The sequence below is a fragment of the Nyctereutes procyonoides genome, unplaced genomic scaffold (assembly GCF_905146905.1).
Source record: "Nyctereutes procyonoides isolate TBG_1078 unplaced genomic scaffold, NYPRO_anot_genome, whole genome shotgun sequence".
In the NCBI taxonomy this organism is placed as follows: domain Eukaryota; kingdom Metazoa; phylum Chordata; class Mammalia; order Carnivora; family Canidae; genus Nyctereutes; species Nyctereutes procyonoides.
Window position 1 is genome coordinate 3,688,654 of NW_026575125.1, and position 20,741 is coordinate 3,709,394.

At 44.5% G+C, this 20,741-nt stretch overlaps 1 protein-coding gene across 2 annotated transcripts in view; it reads right to left on the minus strand.

Moving 5' to 3' along the window:
• The window catches only part of NLGN4X (neuroligin 4 X-linked), a 296,558-nt gene extending 285,170 nt beyond the window's left edge, over nt 1-11,388 (minus strand). Inside the window, exon 1 of one of the 2 annotated variants that reach the window (XM_055338876.1) lies at nt 11,121-11,388. The gene's annotated coding sequence lies outside the window, so the exon portion shown is untranslated. Of the gene's footprint in view, nt 1-8,141; nt 8,336-11,120 lie in introns of those variants that run through there. The other variant, XM_055338877.1, reaches the window with a different exon arrangement.
• Nucleotides 11,389-20,741: the final 9,353 nt, after the last annotated feature.

The window sequence follows — 20,741 nt, forward strand, 5'->3', positions numbered from 1 at the left end:
GGCGCTGAGACCCAGCCCAGCAGGACGCTGCTGCCCTTCTGACGTAGGTCAGGACTTGCTGTGGTTCCTTACCCAGGAGACGGCGGGAAGAGCCCTTCGCATGAAGGGGAGGACTCAGTACGTGCATTTAACCATTACCCAACTTTCCTATAACTGGGACTTTTTTCCCGGGTGTGCTTTCCCATTTTGCTCGCAGAGAAGTCCCTACTCCAGCCTCGCCAGCCAATGCGTCCTGTGAACTCTCTGAGCTAACAAAGTCGGCTATTTTTTTGTTTGTTTGTTTTTTCCAAATGTCTACTTTTCACTGATTCTGGTTCTCCAGGGACCATCAATTCCAAATAATGGTGTGTACTGTGATCTTTACTACCGCAAGCTTTTGCACAGCATGAGCTCGGCACATGTGCCATGTACATATGCATATGCACATTGATGGTTTGGCAGCCAGACGTCCAGCCTGCCGGTTTACGGCTGGGACACAGATGTCACCCAGGTGTCCCCTAGGCCAGGCAGCCATCTCTTCCCCGAGGCTCCAGGTCACCTCCTCACCCCATATGGAACATCCTCTCCCTATTGGTTCAACGCTAAGGCTTTGTCCTGTTAAAGCAGCTAAAATATCACAGTATTACCATGTCCATCTGAGAACCATCATAGGCACGTCATATTTACCCTCTAAGGCCCCAGTGATTTTGCCTTTAACGATATGAAAAAGATTGCTCAACATTGAATTAAACCATGGTTTTCCCCTAACACTGGACGTAGGACCCAAGAGATTAAACACAGACACACACTGGAAGAGAGATTCTGATATGAAACTTTTCTTCTTAATTGCGAGTTCACGTTCAACTGTTCCCACCCACCACACACAACTTTTGTATTTCCACAAAAGTGGTGCAAAATGGCCTTGTCCTATGGAAAATAGAGAAAAAAACAGACATTTCTTTATATCCCTACTTCTTGGCCTTCAACAAATACTGAATAAATAAGCATGATGGGGGGGAAAATACACCAAGTTCATTTCTCCAGATGACTCTGGCGATTTAAACCCTCTCCGGTAACATTATCCCACTTCCTGTTTCTGCTCTGTCAATAAAATACAAGGAATCTCAACACAGTTCTGCAATTCTCTTTATGTAATTTGGGTAATGCTCACGACCCAGAGTCTCCAGTTATCTCTCACATCTCTGAACCCATTAGCAAGAGGCTTCTGAAGCCCCAAATGTGTCCCCAGGGTGAAATTAGTGAGAGAGGAATGACACATGAGGTTCTCCGAAATTAAGTCAATCTGGGATCCTCCTTCAGGGCCGATCTCTGATTCACGGCTCTTTCCATCAAGGGCTATCACTTTTGCGCGATTTTTTTGGAACGAATCGCCACAAAAAAAAAAAAAAAGAAAGAAAGAAAATTGGGGCAATGTCATCTGCAAGCCATGCTGTATGGCCCGTCCAAGAGTGGCATGGTCCATCCTCAAGGTTCGCAAAGCTAAGACATCGCACATGGTGGGGAAAAAAAGAGATTATACGAAGGGTGGTGGAGTATGAGACGATGGTCTGCTATTTTGCAATCTCTGAGATTCGGGGGCGTGAGGATACGCAGTGTCGCTCATGCCTTGGGGACGGTGCCAGAGCTCAGTATGGCCTATCGATTTCCAGAAGGACCGCCAGGCAGCGGCTGGGATCAAGGGGAGCAGGGCCACCGCCACATGTTCACACAAGCACCTCAACAACAAAAAGTCTCAGGAGCGCGCAGTTCTTGCTGGAGTCAAAGTCATCTGTCTTATATATATATATATGTGTGTGTGTATTTACTCAGAGGATTTGCTGGAATGAAAATCAGTGTTTTACAAATACAGGGTTTGACAGCTTTTAAAAACAGAGCCAGCCACACACATATGGCATGTGAAGAATCCTTTCAAACCGTCGTGGAAACTCTTTGCTGTTACGAGTTGCTACTCTTTCCAGATGATTTGATCCCTGCCTCGTACCTAGTTACATTTATTATTCCTTCATCACTCAGCAAAACAGAAGGGAGCTAGGAAGCAACAGGAGCAGGAACAGAAGGGAAGCACCCATAACACACACTGCAAAAGGGGACGGGGTGATACATGCATGAACCAAAGACCCTTACAACTTTCTTATGAGCATTTACACCCAGAGGTCTTGGGGAACTGGCATATTCCACGCTCATCTCTTTACTACCGACACTAAACTGACGCCCGAGCCTGTAACTGGCACGTCGTACATGCTCAATAAAATAGCATTAAACGAAAGAAGGGGAGGGCAAACCTCTGGTGCAGGAAGGAGCTAGTTTCCAGAAAAACACAGAAATACCTTAGTCCCTCAGTTTCTTTCCTGCCAGGGCTGAGTAGCTCCATTCCTGGATCTACCATATTGATTTTTCCATATTGAGACCAAGTCAACGGAACCTGTCCCATGATGGGCAGAGGGATGTGCAAATGGAGTGGCATGGCGACCACCACCACCATGCTCATGGCCATCACTGGTCACCTGTGGCCTTCTTTCCTGCTGACCTCCACATACCCTCAGATAGTCTGTCTCTTTTGGTTTGTTTTTTTTTTGTTTTTGTTTTTTTGGCTAGGGTATGCATTTTCTTTTCTTTTCTTTGCCTTTCTTTCTTTCTTTCTTTCTTTTTTTTTTTTTTTTTTGAGTATAGTTGACACACAATGAGTGTCAGGTGTTCACAGTCTTTCCTGATAGGAGCAGAACTTGCCTATCCATCCAAGCAGGAAAGATACATGGCTTGCCACATGTTCCCACTGACAGAAGGGCTCCCAAATGGTTCACAAAAGCACACTAAATATCAATTAATTACATTTCCGTGAGAACTGCAATATGCTTGCCACCACACTGGCAGTAATAGATCTTGAAGCGGTAGTTTCTGTGGACCATTAAATGTAGATAGATACTGGGGGCCAGCCTGAAAATGTACTTTACCAGATACGATACTTTGTTCAGGAAGATGCGGGACTGTCCATCTACCTGTATCTATAAACGTAGTATAAATTTACAATAACTATTGATATAGTAACTCAGGGCAGCCCGGGTGGCTCAGCGGTTTAGCACCACTGCCTTTGGCCCAGGGCATGATCCTGGAGACCCGGGATCGAGTCCCACATCGGGTTCCCTGCACGGAGCCTGCTTCTCCCTCTGCTTGGGTCTCTGCCTCTCTCTCTCTCTGTGTCTCTCAGGAATAAATAAATAAATTCTTTAAAAAAAATACAGTAACTCATTATGTAGGCTATTTATATAAAATTATAAAACACATAATTGTGTATATATCTATATATCTAAATGATTTTATTCAGTAAGATATATAAATGCTAAATATATATATATATATATATAAGTTTTCCAATAAATTGTGAAATATACCAAGTTTAGATGATGAAGGCTTTACATAAACGCAATAATACGTGCAGAGCATATAAGTACAATTACATGATTGTATATAAATATACTCCTACACACTAGAAATCATATACATATTTAGATGAAATTTGATTACTTAAATGATAGAAGGTTTCTAGATACGATTTGCCAATAAAACCATCTTATGCACGAAACAGCTCGTAGTTACATTGCGGCTGTGAGTCACCTGAGGCCACTCAGGTCCACATGCCAGCATACGGATGTGTCAGGGACCCAGGCGGGTCTGCAGTCTCGTCATGTGTGACCGCATTTCTAAAGACCCGTGATCGGGGCTGAAGTGACAAGCCAGGAGAGCAAACCATCCTACATTGGTTCACCCCTGCTGGGGCCGTCGGCTGGGATTTTGCAGTGCTTCCCGGCAGGCGCCACATGAATGAAGAGTCCATGCAGAATGTGTGCGACTGCAGCGGAGCTTCCGCAGGAAGGGAAGGACCCAACACCCAAGGCCATAAAGTTTTTCAACTCTTGTGGACTCAACAGCATGAAGAGACGACTGTGAATTTCTCAACTGTTGTGGCATCAACGTCTGGGAAGGGGTAACATTCTATTGCACTGATCATATAGATGATTTTATCATTAACATGGGGGATCGATACCTTGTTAGAAAATAATGACTTCAATTTGAAGACAAAACTTCAAGGAACCATGGAGAAGGTGGATGCTTGCCCATAAATATCTACTCCATTTATTTGGGTCTCATTACTAATGAATGTCTCCACTCTCAAAGGAGGAGCACTCAACAGACACTTTGCAGGTCACCCACAGGATGAATATTTTAATATGACTTACATTTGGGAAAACGATGGAGAGAAGGATGGGCAATGGGGCAAAATCACATCTTTCCTTCTGGTATTTTTTGTGTTGGTCTAATGTGTTACATTGGCTGAGGAAAAAAAAAACATCTTATGCAAGAAATATCACTTGGTTATGCTTGTGCATCTGGGCATCTCTGTGCATATAAACACACACAATTCAATTCTTACCACATCCCTTGAGACGATGATGCATTTGTTTAAAAAATGTGTTTTGTTTTTTTTTTTTTTACATTTTGTCACCTAGTGCATTCACAGCTCTACTTAAGTAGGAAGCATTGCAAACAATAAAGCCACGTGATCTCAATGGGTTCTGGTCTCCATACCCCCACCCTGCTGTTTCTGAGAGCACCATTCATTGCTGCGGACTATCCAAGTAATGGAACGCATGTCCCTGCCCTGGTTCTGAGCCACACATTGGTGATGTTGAAACAGGAAAATAGGGAACATGACACCGAGAGCAAATCCCATCAGAGCTACGGGAGGCCTTTGCCACGCTTTGCAGAAATAAACACCAACCCGCAGAGCTGCGGCCTCTCCGTGCCACTCAGTTTCATCAACCGTGGTTCCTTTCTTTTAAAGGATCCCAAACCTGACCAAGAAATGCAACTTCAAACCAACCAAATCATTAGTTTTCACTGTACAAAGAGACCAGGCACAGTTCCACGTTTTAAAGCCATGACCGAAGACTCATACGTAGAGTGGAATGGTGGTTGCCAGGGGCTGGGTGAAGCGAGAAAGAGGCAGAAGGGATCCCTGGGCATAACCTTTCAGCTAAGCAAGATGAGCAAGGTCTAGAGGGTGGCTGGCACCATCTTGCACCGAGTTGGCCATCCTGGGCTGTGCCCTCAAAAGTTGGCTAAGAGAGCGGATCTCCGGTTCCACAGTCTTACCACAATATGGTAAAATGCAAAAACGTGCCTGGAACCATAAGTTCAAGATCCTGAAACCCGAGTGCTCAGCAGTATGAACGCGCACAACCAAGAAGGTCCGACTGTAATCCCAAAACAGCCCTCGGTTACTGTAGCAAGTCGCTATTTATAGAACACACGTTTCAAATAAAGCCACCCAAACAAAACTCTGGATTATTTCCACACATTTCCAAACAGCTGCGAAAGCACATGCCTTTTCATTAACACTATCCTGAATCAAGATTTGTCTCCTGGAGATTTACTCCAGTGAGGCTTTAGGGTTTATGCTTCCTCATGTCGCCCACATGATGCAAAGATTGCGGTCTCCCCTTCCGGAATGGGGACAATACGATGTCATCTTACTCCACAGTTTACATTTGTTTGGTGGGGTTCGTTCTCTTTTTCCTTCAGGTACCACTTCTGGGAGGAAGGGCAGGGGTTTGGCGAGATAAGAGCACCGACCTGGCAACTGGCTGGCCAACCTGCACAGGCAGGTGGAGCTCAGGTAACCACACACCTGGGACAGGTGAACTCCGCACTCAGCGTCTGCAGTTTGAACAGAACCCCAAGTGGACTGGCTGTGCTCCACCACCAACCTTCCACCCCTGTGAATTTTATCAGCCTTTTATGTATTTATCTTTGTTTGTTTGTTTAGTAGAACCTCTGCAGATAGAAAACGCTTCACATACATGTTGGCTGGAAGGTCATAAATGGCAAAATGGCAAACTCGTAGGCGGTACCACTTGTTTTCTTTCTCCCCCTCCCTCCCGCTCACTTGTGCTCCTCTGTCCTCCACAAGAAAAATGAGGGTTTCCCATCCTGCCATTCAGTAGGCAGAGAACAGTGCAGGCTTTGAAAGGCCCAGTGGAGGTTGTTTAGAGAAAAATGATAAAACTGGAAAATATTCATTGAGTGAATGGGGCATGAATGTCCGCCGCACACAACAGATGACCTAATTGCCGAGAGCCACGTGACCTTCCCCGGCGAGATGCTCACGCTCTCTCCCTGAGCGGGCAAAAGCTGTATATTTGATTTGCAACTGGTAGCGGTTTCAAGTTTAAGAAATCAGTTGTGACTACACAGAAGGCACAGTCTGTCTTAACATCGCGATTATTATTTAATGTAACTAAGTAGAACACGAAGTCTCTTCTCAAAGGATATGGTCTCCAGGAAAAAAATCCAAATAAATAAATAAATAAATAAATAAATAAATAAATAAATAAAGTAAAATAAATTGAGCAACTGGCTTAAACTAACCCCCGAACATATTTTTTCTCATTTGGGAATATCACATATATCGTGAAGGTGGAAAACAGGATAGAAAGAACACAGGCCAGTTTATATACCAAAAAAATAAAAATTAAAAAAAAAAATCTGTTCCTTGCAGTTGCAATCAGCATGCTGAAATCAGCTCTCACCATGTTTGGAATTTAAGTACGTTTTAACCAGATAAGCCTATCTGCAGAGTGAGAGTTTAGGGACTTAAAAATACTGTTATATTCAAACTTCATTTGCATGAAATAAATTCCATCAACAAGTTGCATCACTGACAATACTCAAGCACGAACTCAACGTTGGAAATGCGGAGTGCCAATTAAAAAGAAGAGAATCTTAAAACAGATGCCGGATCCCATGCACTTGAATGTTTACTTTTGTGAGAACCATCCCCAGCCTTTTTTTTTTTCCTCTCTCTCTCTCTTTTTTTTTTTTTTCTTTTTCTTTTTTAGTCTGGGTATAAGACCACTATATTCTAAAGAGTTCTGAAAAAGACCCTTGCACATTCTGAAAGCAATGTAACAGGCTTAGCCGGTAAGCACGCTATCTTTGTGCAGAGACCAGAAGCCTTCCACAAATTACTACAAAGAAAACCAAATGAAAAGGCCAAGTTCAGAAATAAAGAGAAACCTCATATACTTATCATTAGTCTACACAATCCACGCCAAAAAAAAAAAAAAAAGAACTTTTGACAATCCTCAAGTTCATTCACTTGCAAATTTCCTAACAGCTCTGTACCTGCCTTAACCACCTCCTGTGGCAATCACTCATATTTCAAGTATCTTTTCTATTCTTAGATTTAGATGAAAAATTAGCAGGACCGCTGGATTTAAGGCCAAACGTACGTTCGGCATTATTTGTTTAAGGAAAAATAGTACAAAAGAAAGCAACGATTCCTTTCCCCCGGAAAAATATGTCAAAACACCTTAAAGTCGGCATCAAAGCACAGCTATTATTATGAAAATACAATTATCATTCAATCCCTGCTCCAAACCATTCTGGTTTCCCCAAGAAAACAATGCTCTCGTTTGAATTCAGTGATTTGAAAGTGATGAAGTCATTTTCGACTTGAACCACGGGCCCTGACTATTTTATTACATGTCAGAGATGATACTCTTTAAAACTGCCATAAATAGCAACCATATGCCATACATACAAGCCACGCATATAAATATAAATATATACATATTGCATTTCCTTGGATAACACAGTACTGCAAGTCTAATCTGAAAATATATATATAAATAGTCGCAAAGCCCTCGTGAAATTCTCATGTTCTCGATATGGAGAGAAATGCAAAAAAAAAAAAAAAATCAGATTTTTTTTTCTTTTTTTTTTTTTTTTTTTTGGAAATAAGGGTTGGATGCAACCATGTGCCATCATGCCATCCAGCTTGCTCTCCATCCACACAGGGAAACCTATCTCCTGGCGATTTTCACAATTGCTCTTAACCTCTTCCCACCGAGAACTAAAGGCACGACACACTTTTCCCCTCGCCCTCCCTCTCGCCCCAGCGCCCCTGCAAAAGTGCAGATTTCTGCTCATTTCTCCGGGGTCTGACACCCTCTAGGAAAACGGTGAGCATGTCCCTTCCAAGCATGGAGCTCGGTGAGCAAGAGATGCTGCTTTGTTCGGTCTGAAAGTCAGGTCTTTTTCTCCCCTGGTCCTTTATTTTGTGGCTGAGCAAGGGTACCTACCAGGCGCGGTCTTCAGCTCGCCCTCGTCTACGCCGCCCGCAGAACGCCCACACAGCCTGGAAATTCTGCATCGGGGTAACTAGGTCTCCCTAAACTTTTTCTTTCTCTCTCTTTTTATTTTTTCCTTCTCTGCGTCTCTCACATCATGCTGAGTGCTGACTCTGGGCAGGGACCTCGCTCGCCCCACCTCTCACTAGGAGACAGTTAATGCAATGCGCCCTTGATGCTTGAAGCCCTGCCAGCGGTGGATCCCTTCAAAAAGCATAGGATATGAACACATAAAACCGTTCCCCCTCAACTGACCAAATAGGAAAAAAAAAAAAAAAAAAAAAGAAAAGAAAAAAAAAATCAAATGAAAAGAAGAATCCATACTACCACCTTGTGGATTCTTCTCGCAAGAACAGCACCTGCTAGGTTGAATAACCACACACACACACACACACACACACACACACACACCCTAGTCGGCAGCCCTCACCCCAAATTTAAGTTGGGTCCAAGAGGCAGATTGGGGATGCGCGCCCCAGCTCGCCGGCGCCCCGGGTGCAGGCCTGCGCTCCGCGCGCTCCCCACGCTGCGACTCCCCGCCACCCCTGGGCCCCCAACGCTGCCAGCCCCGAAAGAGCAGCCCGGGGCTCCGGAAATAAATACGGAGAGACCCGCACCTGCCGGCAGCGCAGAAGGAGGAGTCGCATTAAAGACAACCCGCAGTCAAAAAAATAAGAAAATAATATTAATAAAAATAATAAAAATGATAATAATAATAATAATAATAATAATAATAATAATAATAATAAAAAGGAAGGGAAAAAATCCAGCAATCCGCGGGGACGGGGACGGGGAAGGGGACGGGGACGGGGACGGCGGGCGACGGGGACGGCGACGGGGAAGGGGACGGAGACGGGGAAGGGGTCGGGGACGGGGAAGGGGTCGGGGACGGGGACGGGGACGGCGACGGGGCGGGAGGGATGGAGAGGAGGTCCCTGGAGCGAGCGGGTCGCGCGCCCAGGTGTCCCCGCCGGGCAGGGCTGCGGGGCCCTCAGCGCCCCGGGCGACAGGGCGCCGTGTGTGCGGCCAGCAGGCGCCGGAACGGGCGCCCGGGCCCAGGGATGCGCGCAGCCAGACAGACCCCGGGGCGGCCCGGGGGCCCCGCGCCCCAGCCTGCGAGCCTGCGCGCCCTCCGGGGGCCCCGGGGAGCCGCGGCTGGCGGGCGGGGCGGGAAGGGGGGGCGCGCTGGGAGGCGGCGGGCGTCGGGGCAGCGGGCGGGGGTCCGAGCGCCCCCGACCCCCGAGCGCCCCCACCGCAGGGTGTGCGCCCAGCGCTGCGCCCCCGCCGCCCCCGCCCGCGCTTCCGCAGGTCGAGCCACGCGGCCGCAGGGGCGCCGCGGCGGCCTGGGGGAGGGGCAGGACGCGAGCTCCCAGGCCGGCTCCGGGGTCTCCAGGCCCCCCCCCCGCGGCCCCCACCCCCGCCTCGGGCAGCCGGGGGCGATCACAGGGCCCAGCGGGTTGGGAGGGGGCCCCCGGCCGAGCGGCGCTGGGGCACGGGTGGGGGCGGGGGCCGCGGGCCGCCGGCGCTGGGGGTGGCGGGGCACGGGGGAATTGTGCAGCGCGGCCGGCGGCTGCTTCGGGACGCGGGTTTGTGCCGGGCGGCCCGGGGCTGTGCGGGTGGCCCAGGTCGGCCGCGGCTCCCCAGACCCCCCGCAGCACAGCCCAGGGTACCGGCCGGCCGTGCGCCCCGCGGGCTCGGCTCCCGGGAACCCGCTTCCCTGCGGGCACCGAGCGGGGGCTGCACCCCCCGAGACCCGCGCTGGGGCGCCCGTCCCCGCAGCTACCAACTTTTGTGGTCCTGCAGCCGGGCGGGCCGTGCGAGCTGGGGGGGCGGGGGAGGGGGGCCCGGCAGCAGCCCCGTGCCCCCCGGAAAGGTCCAGGCCACAGCCACAGGCTCCGGGAGCAGCGCACCCCTCCCTCCTGCCCGCCGCCGGCCTCCCCCCTACCCAGACGCACGGGCAAAGGGGGGCACGGAGCCCGCTCCCCAGCTTTGCAGAAACAGCTCGAAGCTACCGTCATCGGGTCTCCGCCCGGGGTCTCCGGCGCGCCCGGGTCGCTCCCCAGCGAAGCCCAGCCAGGTCCTAATCAATCACGTGCGTTATTTCGTGCATCACACCAGCCGTCATCTTCTACGGAGCCAGCAGAGAGGAAGGAGGAAAAAAAAATCGCTTAATGCAACCCCAGCCAAGCCTGTTTTCCTTTTTTCTCTCTGGTTAACCCAAAAAAAGCACCCCAGGAGGTGGTAGCTGACAGTTTCCTTAAAGAAGAAGGAGGGGGACGGGGGTTAAAAAAAAAAAAAAAAGAAAAGAGAAAGAAAAAAAGCCCGTTGGTTGCTCACAATCTCCAGAAGTACTCCTGTCTTCATCGCCAGTCCCGGTTTGCAGGGAACTGGCGCTTTTCTCCTGCTCCCTCTCTACTGCAGATAAATTTTTTTTTTCCTCCTCTCCCCGCCACACTCTTCTGTTTATTTGTATGGAAGACGGCGCTACTTTGTAAACACATCACACACGGCCCCAGAGCCGTTCAAATAGCTGATTGCAGCAAAATGCTTGCAAACCACGGTGGTCTCGATTTTCTTTTCTTTTTTTTTTTTTAAAGTCCGAAGGGGCAAAAAAAAAAAAAACAACCAAACAAACAAACAAACAAAAAATCAAATGCTTCTGTGGAGATGTGCATGAAGCTGGCACAGGACACGCCGCACATACATGTCCACGCTCCCACCCACACCTAAGACATGGAGCGGCAGATGGGAGAAAGTCTTGTCCGGATTTGCAAAATAAAATGAAATAAAAAGGCCAGATGGAGCGAAGCCCCCAACGCTTTTGGTGAGGCTCGTCGTCTTTTGCTGGGGAGCACACGCGAGTCCCGGGGCCGAAAAGGCTGTAAAAAGATAAATCAGGAACCCAGAGACACATCTGAAAAAGGCACCTACCTTAGTCGTGGAAAAGCTGCAGTGGCTCCAAGTGTTCTTTTGCACACATCCAGATTTTTCTAGGGAAGCCTGAGTGAGGGTAGGATTCGGGAGGCTGTGTGGTCCAGGAGCCTGTGCTTGCTTTCTCGCGAATCCCAAGCAGATCTGCTCATCCAAAGGAATGTGGGGACCACCGGCTGGTCCTTGTGGAGGAAATTCGTCGTGTCTGCCCCCGAAGAGTCGGGAAGAACAAGCAACACAGTCCGAGCAGGGAGGGCAGACCGAGGTCTGAATGAGAGCTCTGTGCTGAGAGACAGAGACGGGTCTGCAAGGAAAAGGGGAGATTGAAGAGAGAGCTCCCGATGTCTCCCCGGTCCCCCTCTGCTATTGGACCAAACTGAATGGAATTTACAAAGCCAGCAGCCAATAGATCTCCGCACTGGGTCCCATCACTACAGAAACCACATCCACAGCTACAAGCGAATGCAAAGAGCAGCTAATCCCAGTGCAAACCAGCTGTAACCGAGGTCCCCTCCCGGGCCGGGGTGGCGGAACAGGTGAGCGCGTCACACTGGGCCACCGGGGCTAGGGCGCAGCGCAGGCTGCTCTCGGGCAGGACCCTCCCCGGCAGACGCGCTACAGTATTTGCAAACATCCTTAACTCTTGGAGGGTGTGCAGGGCAAGAGCGCCGGCGGGTACAGCCCTTCCCGGTGGCCAGGCTGACAGATGCGTTCCGGTTCAGGGTGTCATGGTGCTTCTCTCTGGCAGGCCAAAATTCTTGGCAGCAAAACGACAGTGAAGGTCTGTAAAGGACAGAGCCTCCTTTACGCCCAGGTGATGGGCCGATACCTTTTGTTTGGTCCCGTTCTTTTCCGAGACAGTATTTTGTTGTTGTTGTTGTTGTTGTTGTTTCATGAATAAAAGAGTGGAGATGTTGCTAGGATTTGGCCAGTTATTTTTAAATAACTCATCTTCACTTGCAGGGTCCAGGAGTTTATCTTTCCCCGGCCAACTTCCAGGGTGGTGCTGTGACCCAGTATTTATCATGGGAGTTGGAGGGAGTTGGCTCTGAATGGGCAATGTCTGGAGTCCCTAACTGATAAGTGACTAAACCGATAAAGCCCCGCACGGTGTGGCGCGATATGAGCACAGATTCCCAAACCATGTTGCTCGGGGTCAAATTCCACATGACCTTAGGTGTGTAGTTTAAATGTCTTGTCTCTGCATCTGTAAAATGGGGTGGATGGACGTCATCACTGCCTCCTCGTATCATTGTGATGAGCTAACACAGGACTCAACATGCAACTCTAAAGTAATGCTTGCTTTTCTTAAAATTATTTCACAGGCCTACGAATGTATTTGTTGAAGGAAAAAGATGATGGCCGCTACCCAGAGGACTTGGACGGCAAACTTAGGCATCCAACCTGCCGTAAGTGTTTGCTGTGTTGGCATAATCAGGGACTCCGCACAAGTTTTGAGAGGGGAGCTCAAGGGGGATGTGGCCACTAAAGGGGAAGATGAGGCGTACTGAGTCGGGGGATCTACTTTCATATCAAGTGTCCACCCTTGCTAGCTTTGACTTGCTGGAAAGTCTGTCGTATTCTGTGGATCTGGGAGATTACATCTGCTAAGCAGTGACTTAAAATAGCTCTTTTGTGGGTTTTTCAGGATGATTAAGTGAGATACTATGCATGAAAATACCTTTTGCCAATAACTTGTATACAAATACCTATGTCTGCATATATATAAGATTTGTATCCAATAATAGAAGAAACGTGTTTTATACAAATAGATATTTAATTGGATACATATGTAAGATCCAGTAACATAATAGTATTGCTAATAAATACAGCCTTTTCCCTAAATCAATGACCTAGGTAGATATCAATACAAAAAATATAGACGTAGACATATGTATCTGGCAAGGCAGAGGTTAGAAAAGAGTTTCCACTTGAACATAATACTTTATAGGAGGCCAAAAAGTCATTGACATTGCCAAGAATATATTAATTAATTGATTGATTTATAAATTCAAGTATCTGTTGAGCATGGGCATGGTCCTAAGCACAGAATATGCATTTGTAAGTCACAGCCCTTTATTTTTGAAGAAGCATACGGTCTAGTGGGTAAGGTAGCCAACAGTGTAAGAAAAAGAAATGATTACAAGAGGGTGTGGGGAAAATCCTGTGATGCATGAGTTCTTAGGGATCCATAGAGGTGGAAAAGCTGAAGAAAGGGTCTTTCTTTGAAAGAGAAGTAAGTAGTCATTGATCAGGTGCAGAAGTTGAGGGAGAAAAAGCTCTGGAAACACCGTGGATAATGCGCAGCATCAACTACGTGCATGTGGGATTTGAAGCGTGGAGGGTGTGGTGTGAGCAAGGCACGGGGTGCGCAAAGAAAGGAGATAAGACAAGAGGGTGAAGAAGTGTTCTGAGACCTATTTATGGAGGTTCTTGAAGGCCATGGGGAACAAGTGGAGTTTATCCCATAACCGATAACGTAGTGTAAGCCCTGGTAGGGGAGAAATAATCAGATTTACGTTTTAGGACAATCCCAATGGGGCAATATGGAGAATGAGTTAGAGGGGGACAAAATTATGGGAACAAAGGAGATTATTTTATTTTATTATTTTCTGAAACTCTTGGAAGGGTGGATGTCATAAATGATGTCCGGAAAAACAGAGAGAGAACACAGTGAACACTAAATGCAGTCTTGGCTAACCCAGTATTGGGCAATACTAAGTCATGCCTCAGCTACTTACAAGGATTTAAAAAAAACACGGAAATATGATTAAGTAGAATAATAATTATTAGTGTAATAGTAATATATGCTATTTGGTTAACTGCCACACAGTATTGGAGATATAAATATGTATGATATACAAGATGCTGAAAATCTAAGAGGGTGTTAAATCAGTAAAATCCAAGGTGATATATGGTATATGCCATCTTAGGAGCATAGGAGAAGCATACATAGCCTGCTTCCTGAAGGGAAGATGAGAAAATCTCTCATGCATAAAGAAGGTTTTTTACCGGGAATTGGAGAGCAGAGGTGGGAGATCATTCCGAGTGAAGAAAGCCTGGAAGAGAGAAATGGACATGGAGTAGACAGAGGTTCTGAACGTGCCGAAGGACCACCCTGTTAGCTGTTCCACACTCTTGGAACTCAACCCCATGGATCCAGATTTAGTAGATCTTGAGTTAGCTCTATGGACCTGAATTTTTATGGACATTTTGCTAAGTGAGTCTTCTTTTTTAAGAAGCCCTCGAATTAAACCATGAACATATTAATGGTGATGAGTTTATGGTAGGTTCATAGCATCCATGAAGAAGAAGAAGGAGACATAGATCAGACCAAGTTATGGATGGCCATGGGCACCCATTCACTGGAATCGTGGCTGGCTTTAGCACACAAGAGGCACAGATTCACTTTTAGGAAGTTTACCCAGGAGCATTTTAGGGTATGGCTTCATTTTAGGGATGGCTTATCGCAGGAACATTCCAGAACAGGGGAGTACCGTTGGTAATCTATTGCAGCATTCATAAACTAAGGTGGCGACGGTAAAAGCTAAAAACAAGAAATGGGTGGAATAAATAATCATTACAAGACTTGAAATCATGGGAATTGGTTAACAGCGGGCTGGGACCTTAGAACACGAAGAGTCTACAAGATTGCCCTGATGTTGCAAGATGGAAAAGCGAAGATAAATGAAAATATGCAGAACCAAAAGAAGTTTAAAGGGAAGAAATACGAAGACTTCGACTTTGAGGTGCTGACAGATCAGGTCGATGAGATGGGCATCTCGGATCATCGGAAGATTGAGATTTGATAGGAATAGGAAGCTGAGAGTTGGGTCAATAAATCTGATGGCAACCCCCATGCGTGGGATACTTGAAATTGTGGTGTAAAAAGGAGAGAAAGTGTTAGCTTAAGCGGAGGGACACGTCTTTGGAGGAACCGACACTGAGTGAGCTGAATGCTACCCTCATTCACGTATCTAATGGACACGAACCTGACAATTGCAGCTTATTCCAAGAACTCTTTAAAATACTAAGGATGGAAAAATAAGACATGGTTTTTGTCTGTAACTAGCTAATTCTGAGATATTTTGAGTCCATGGCATTTCTCATCAATACAACTGTCCTATTTTTATTTTTTACATACCTATTTATTTATTATATTTTTTTTACATTCATTTACCATTGTTGTCACAGTCTTGGGGGAAAAAAAAAACGTCTGCAACGTTATGATGGTAAATGGCTTTAGGTGGTCATAATTATATGAGACCACATCAGACCATAAATTTTCAGAAGTTTGAGGAAAGATGGGATATGAAATAATTTTTGTATGATCAATCGATTTATCATCGACAGATTGATAGATATACAATAGGTGGATAGAGATTCAGACATATATGTTACATATAATAAGTATACCTGGATCTCATATTGTACTTAATTTATTACAAAGCACTCAAGTAGTAGTATTCCCAAATTGGATTTAATGACTAGGTTGTAATATGATTAACGACATCGATTGAATAAAGGGAAACAATGCTGGGAACCTTAAAAATATTTACTCTTGGGATCCCTGGGTGGCACAGCAGTTTGGCGCCTGCCTTTGGCCTGGGGCATGATCCTGGAGACCCGGGATCGAATCCCACGTCGGGCTTCTGGTGCATGGAGCCTGCTTCTCCCTCTGCCTGTGTCTCTGCCTCTCTCTCTCTCTCTCTCTCTCTCTATCATAAATAAATAAAAAATTTAAAAAATAATAATAATAAAAATATTTACTCTTGATGTTTTACGAATTCCATTCTTATGTCCTCCGATAAATAAACCTGTCCTATCAATGATAAAATTAAACTTCAGACCAGTGTAAGGTGAATTATAATGAATTTCAAATTCACGTCAATCACTTAAAAGAAGTTTTGTGACACTAGCGGAAGGTACATACCTTTCCTTCCACGTCTAGAGACACTTACTTGCAAGAGACACAAGCGATTGTCTTATCTATCCCCATCGGTTTAGTAGGTAAAGTGTTTAACGAGACTTAGAAAGCTTTAGGGAAAGATATTAAAGTCTATATTTTCCAGTAAGAAGGCTGTACATGCCCCTAATGCAATGCTTGCATCTGAGAAATGGGAATAATGAAATCTTCGCAGATGAGGGTCCACTTCCAGTCTTTCCTAATCTTTTGTCCTTGTGTTATTTCAAATCCATAAAACACCATTAATTATGTAACATGCATCCACGATACGGAGATACGGTCTGTGCTGACTTTCCATCTGATTATTTTAAATCCTTTCCCTGGTTATTATTTCATCACTGGGCATGATTAGCCTAAATGACTTTTAAATGGCTCTGATTTTTAGAAAGTATTCCAGCCCCCGAGTTTCACAGCATTCACTGTGGATGAGAAAGCCATTAACTATTGCTTTTGTGTGAAAACCAAGAACACTGAATCCCAAATAGCTGGAGTTCATTTTTAAATGACATTTGCAGCAACTTTCTCAACTGCTATTGCCTGAGACTTTTTATGAAAATCTCTCTCAATGTCCGTGTCCCTTTGACAAGTAAGAACACACACTACACTTGAAAATTGTGAAAAATGTGCATAAAACTTCCACTCTCCTGGTTACATGGAATTATATATAAATGTATATATATATACGTATATATGTCATATATAAAATGTATACATAAGATAGAGATGGACAATATATTATATACAGGGTTATATAAATTACATATATAATTTATATTATTTATGTATTTATATATAATATATAGCTTTAAAAATTATATAAAGTTATATATTATATAGAGTTATATATAACATATATACAGGGTTACAAACAATATGACATATATTACATATAACCTGTCTTTATTTTATATATAAATATATATTCATAAAATACAACATTATGCATATATAAAATTGTATGTATGTAGAGTTATACATTTATAACTGCTTATATTTATATTATAAATATAATTATGTATAATATATTATATTGTATGTATTATCTCAGGTGTAATATATATACTTCTACATTTCTCTATATTATTATATAAAATAATTGTATATTTTATTTATATTTAATATACAATTAATTAAATATATTTAAATATATGAAATATATGTATATTTTATTTATATAACATATAAGTATATAAAATATTCATGATATATTATAGTTATATAAAATATAGAATATATTGTATGTATAATATAATATAGTACAATTATATATAATAGATACTCATAGGGATGCCTGTGTGGGTCAGTGGTTGAGCGTCTGCCTTCGGCCCAGGGTGTGATCCTGGAGTTCTGGGATTGAATCCCGCATCAGGTTCCCAGCATGGAGCCTGCTTCTCCCTCTGCCTGTGTCTCTGCCTCTCTCTCTCTGTCTCTCTCATGAATAAATAAATAAAATCTTAAAAAAAAAGATACTCATATATATAAAACGTATTATATTAAGTATATGACATTAAATATGTATTTATATATTTGTATATAAAATATTAAAATAATGTTATAACATACAATTATATAACATGTGTTACAATTATATTTATATTTAATATATGCATCATTTCATCATTATATATTAATAGATATTATTCCATATATTGGAGCTGTATTGACTTAACTACATGTACATATGTATATGACTTTCTCTATATACGTATATTTTATATAACAGGTAGTTACTTATACTCCCACCATGGTTGATTCATGCCTGATTCTGCCTCTGTATCTTTGTTCTGTGTATGTACACTCCCTCTCTTCCTACTTTCATACTTTACACTTCAGAGAATCTGTCTTTGAAAAGAAAGAAATTTAGCGTTGGGAGGCACAAGAAAGGATGTTTTGTATTAGGGGTAGCATAATGTACTTTGTGTACTGACGCGAGAGCAGATGCCCTCTGTCTTGTTAATGAACGTGTGTCATCCATGCCAGTAGAGAAGTAGAACATCTCTGGAGAATGCCACATGGTTTGCAATTTTTTGAGTCTTAACAAAATGCAGTTGGCATAGGGAAAAGGAGAGAGACAAACCAGGAAACAGGCTCTTAAATCCAGAGAACATGTGGATGGTCACCAGACGGGAGGTCAGTGGGCAGGTGGGGGAAGCAGGTGATGGGAATGAAGGAGTGCACCTGTGTTGAGCACCGGCTGATGTATGGAAGTGCTGAATCATTAAACTATACACCTGAAACTCATATTACATGGTAGGTTAACTAACTGAAATTTCGATAAAGACTTTAAAAACTGAAAAAATAAAGTGTAGTTGACAAAAAAACTATTAGGACGAATGCTGTCTTTTATCCTTTTGAACTAAAGGTTCATTTTGGAATCTCTTTTTAAAGATAATGATTTAGCTTTGCATCATCATCCATCAACAAGTGAAGTTAAGTGTTGGAAATATGTTTGGCATGTGACACTCAGAGATGTGTGTGTGCAGCTATGTGCATGTGTGTGTATATGTGTACCTGGGAGACCAGAGCAGTGGGAGGGTATGTACTAGGACCAATGGATTTGTTTTGAATGGGGATCAAACTCTGTTATAGGGCCTTGGTACAGTAGTAGTAATATGGTGGTATTTTCCTGGTATCTATGTCCAAGGATATATAGAAAATAATTGTATTTTCTAAGTTTCTGTGACCAAAACTACACGTGCCACATCTCCATGTCAAAAATCCACTGGTGCCTTTTGGGCACAGCCAGTGAAGAAGTGAAATCCTCAGTCCATTTGCCAGTAAGGTACTGAATCCCAATTACTATGTGATCTGACAAGTGGATTCTTCCCCACTCGAGTTTTCTGATGAGACCACAGCCCCTGCCCAGATGACACTGGTGTTGCAGCCCAGGAACGTCCTAGACCACAGCACCCAGCTAAGCCACAGTCCAACTGCTGATGCCCAGAAGCCGTGAGATAGGCCATATGAGTTTCAGCCTCTAGGTCTGGAGTAATTTGCTGTGGAGTAACAAATAATGGTAATAATAGCACACAAGCACATACGTGAGCATTTATGTCTGCCTGGGCAGATATGCATAGTGATGGCAGTAAGCCAGCTGTAACACGGAGGATCATAAAAGAACACTGAACAAGTTGAACCAATATCCTGCATATTTTAGTTTTCAGAATGGTTGCTTGGCTCTCTCCGACACACCGTAGATGAATGAACCAGAAGTACATCATCTGCTCATAAATCCTGCCAAAAGGTATCAAATTAGAGGAAAGGCAGACGTTGACAATGAAATCTGTAATTCCTGCATCAAGCAAAATAGATTTCCTGCACCCTGGCTCAGAACTCTCCTCGACAGCCTTCTCACAGTGCACCAAATGAAGGGGTCATTAGGGAATCCACCCTCCACCTGGTCAGCTCTGTGCTAACCAGGGTGAGAGACGCTCGCAAATGTCACCTAATTCCAAAGGGCTTCTAATTTCTTCATATAACCAACCCACTCCCCTGCCCCAATCCTCCATCGGAAAAATTCACTATTCCACCTCCCATGTTCTCAAAGCAGTAAATCCACTACTTCTACTAGCATTTAGACAGACTATGTGTGTGAGTGCGTGTTCACTGGACTGTAAGCGCCCTAATGCCAGTTTTAAAATGTTCATTAAGGGCAGCCTGGGTGGCTGGGTGGCTCACCGGTTTAGTGCTGCCTTTGGCCCAGGGCGTGATCCTGGAGACCCAGGATCGAGCCCCACATCAGGCTCCCCGCACGGAGCCTGCTTCTCCCTCTGCCTGTGTCTCTGCCCCACCCCCCCCCACCATGTCTCTCATGAACAAATAAATAAAATCTTTTTTAAAAATTTTAAAAATAAAAATGCTCATTAATGGGCACCTGGGTGGCTCAGTCGGTTAAGCATCGGACTCTTGGTTTCAGGTCAGGTCGCGATCTGAGGGCTGTGAGATTGAGCCCCATATCGATTCCATTCTCAGCAGAGTCTGCTTCAGATTCTTGCCTTCTTCCTCTGCACATCCCCCCTGCTCATGCACATGCTCTCTCTCTAAAATAAATAAAATCTTAAAAGAATAAAAATGCCCATTGCTTTTCACAAAAAAAAGTTGAATTTTGCTTCATTTTTCTCTGGTCTACTTTCTTCTCATAAATTGGGCTGATTACTCTGAAAACATTCATCAACATTTCCTGGGAAGGGTGGCTGTCACCGTGTCTTCCTCCCGACACCGTGTCATCCGTGGGTGTTGAGATTCCCACCTTGGGGAGACCATCGTGAAATCATTTGCAAATGTCACCTAATCCACTCATAAAATCCCTAGCCCTATAGTATGAAATGAAGTAACACGGTTTTGATTAACAGCGTGAAAACGTGAAGCGCCAGGTAAACACGATCCCTACGCCCACTGCACCGCCAAGTCACCTGTGCACATAACTAGCATAATTAAGTTATTCTGTCCAGAGATCCCTGACAGTGATGGTAAACAAGCCCTCTTTGATAGCAATCAGGGATCAATAGTCTTTAACGGGAGCATCTAGCAGATGGGTTACGAGACTGCAAAGGAATGTTTATTCCAAGTTGGCCAATTTAAAGAAAATAAAAATTATTTATAGATCCTATTCTTAAATTCGCATTCAAAATGTGTTTCATAATCCTAAGGAATAA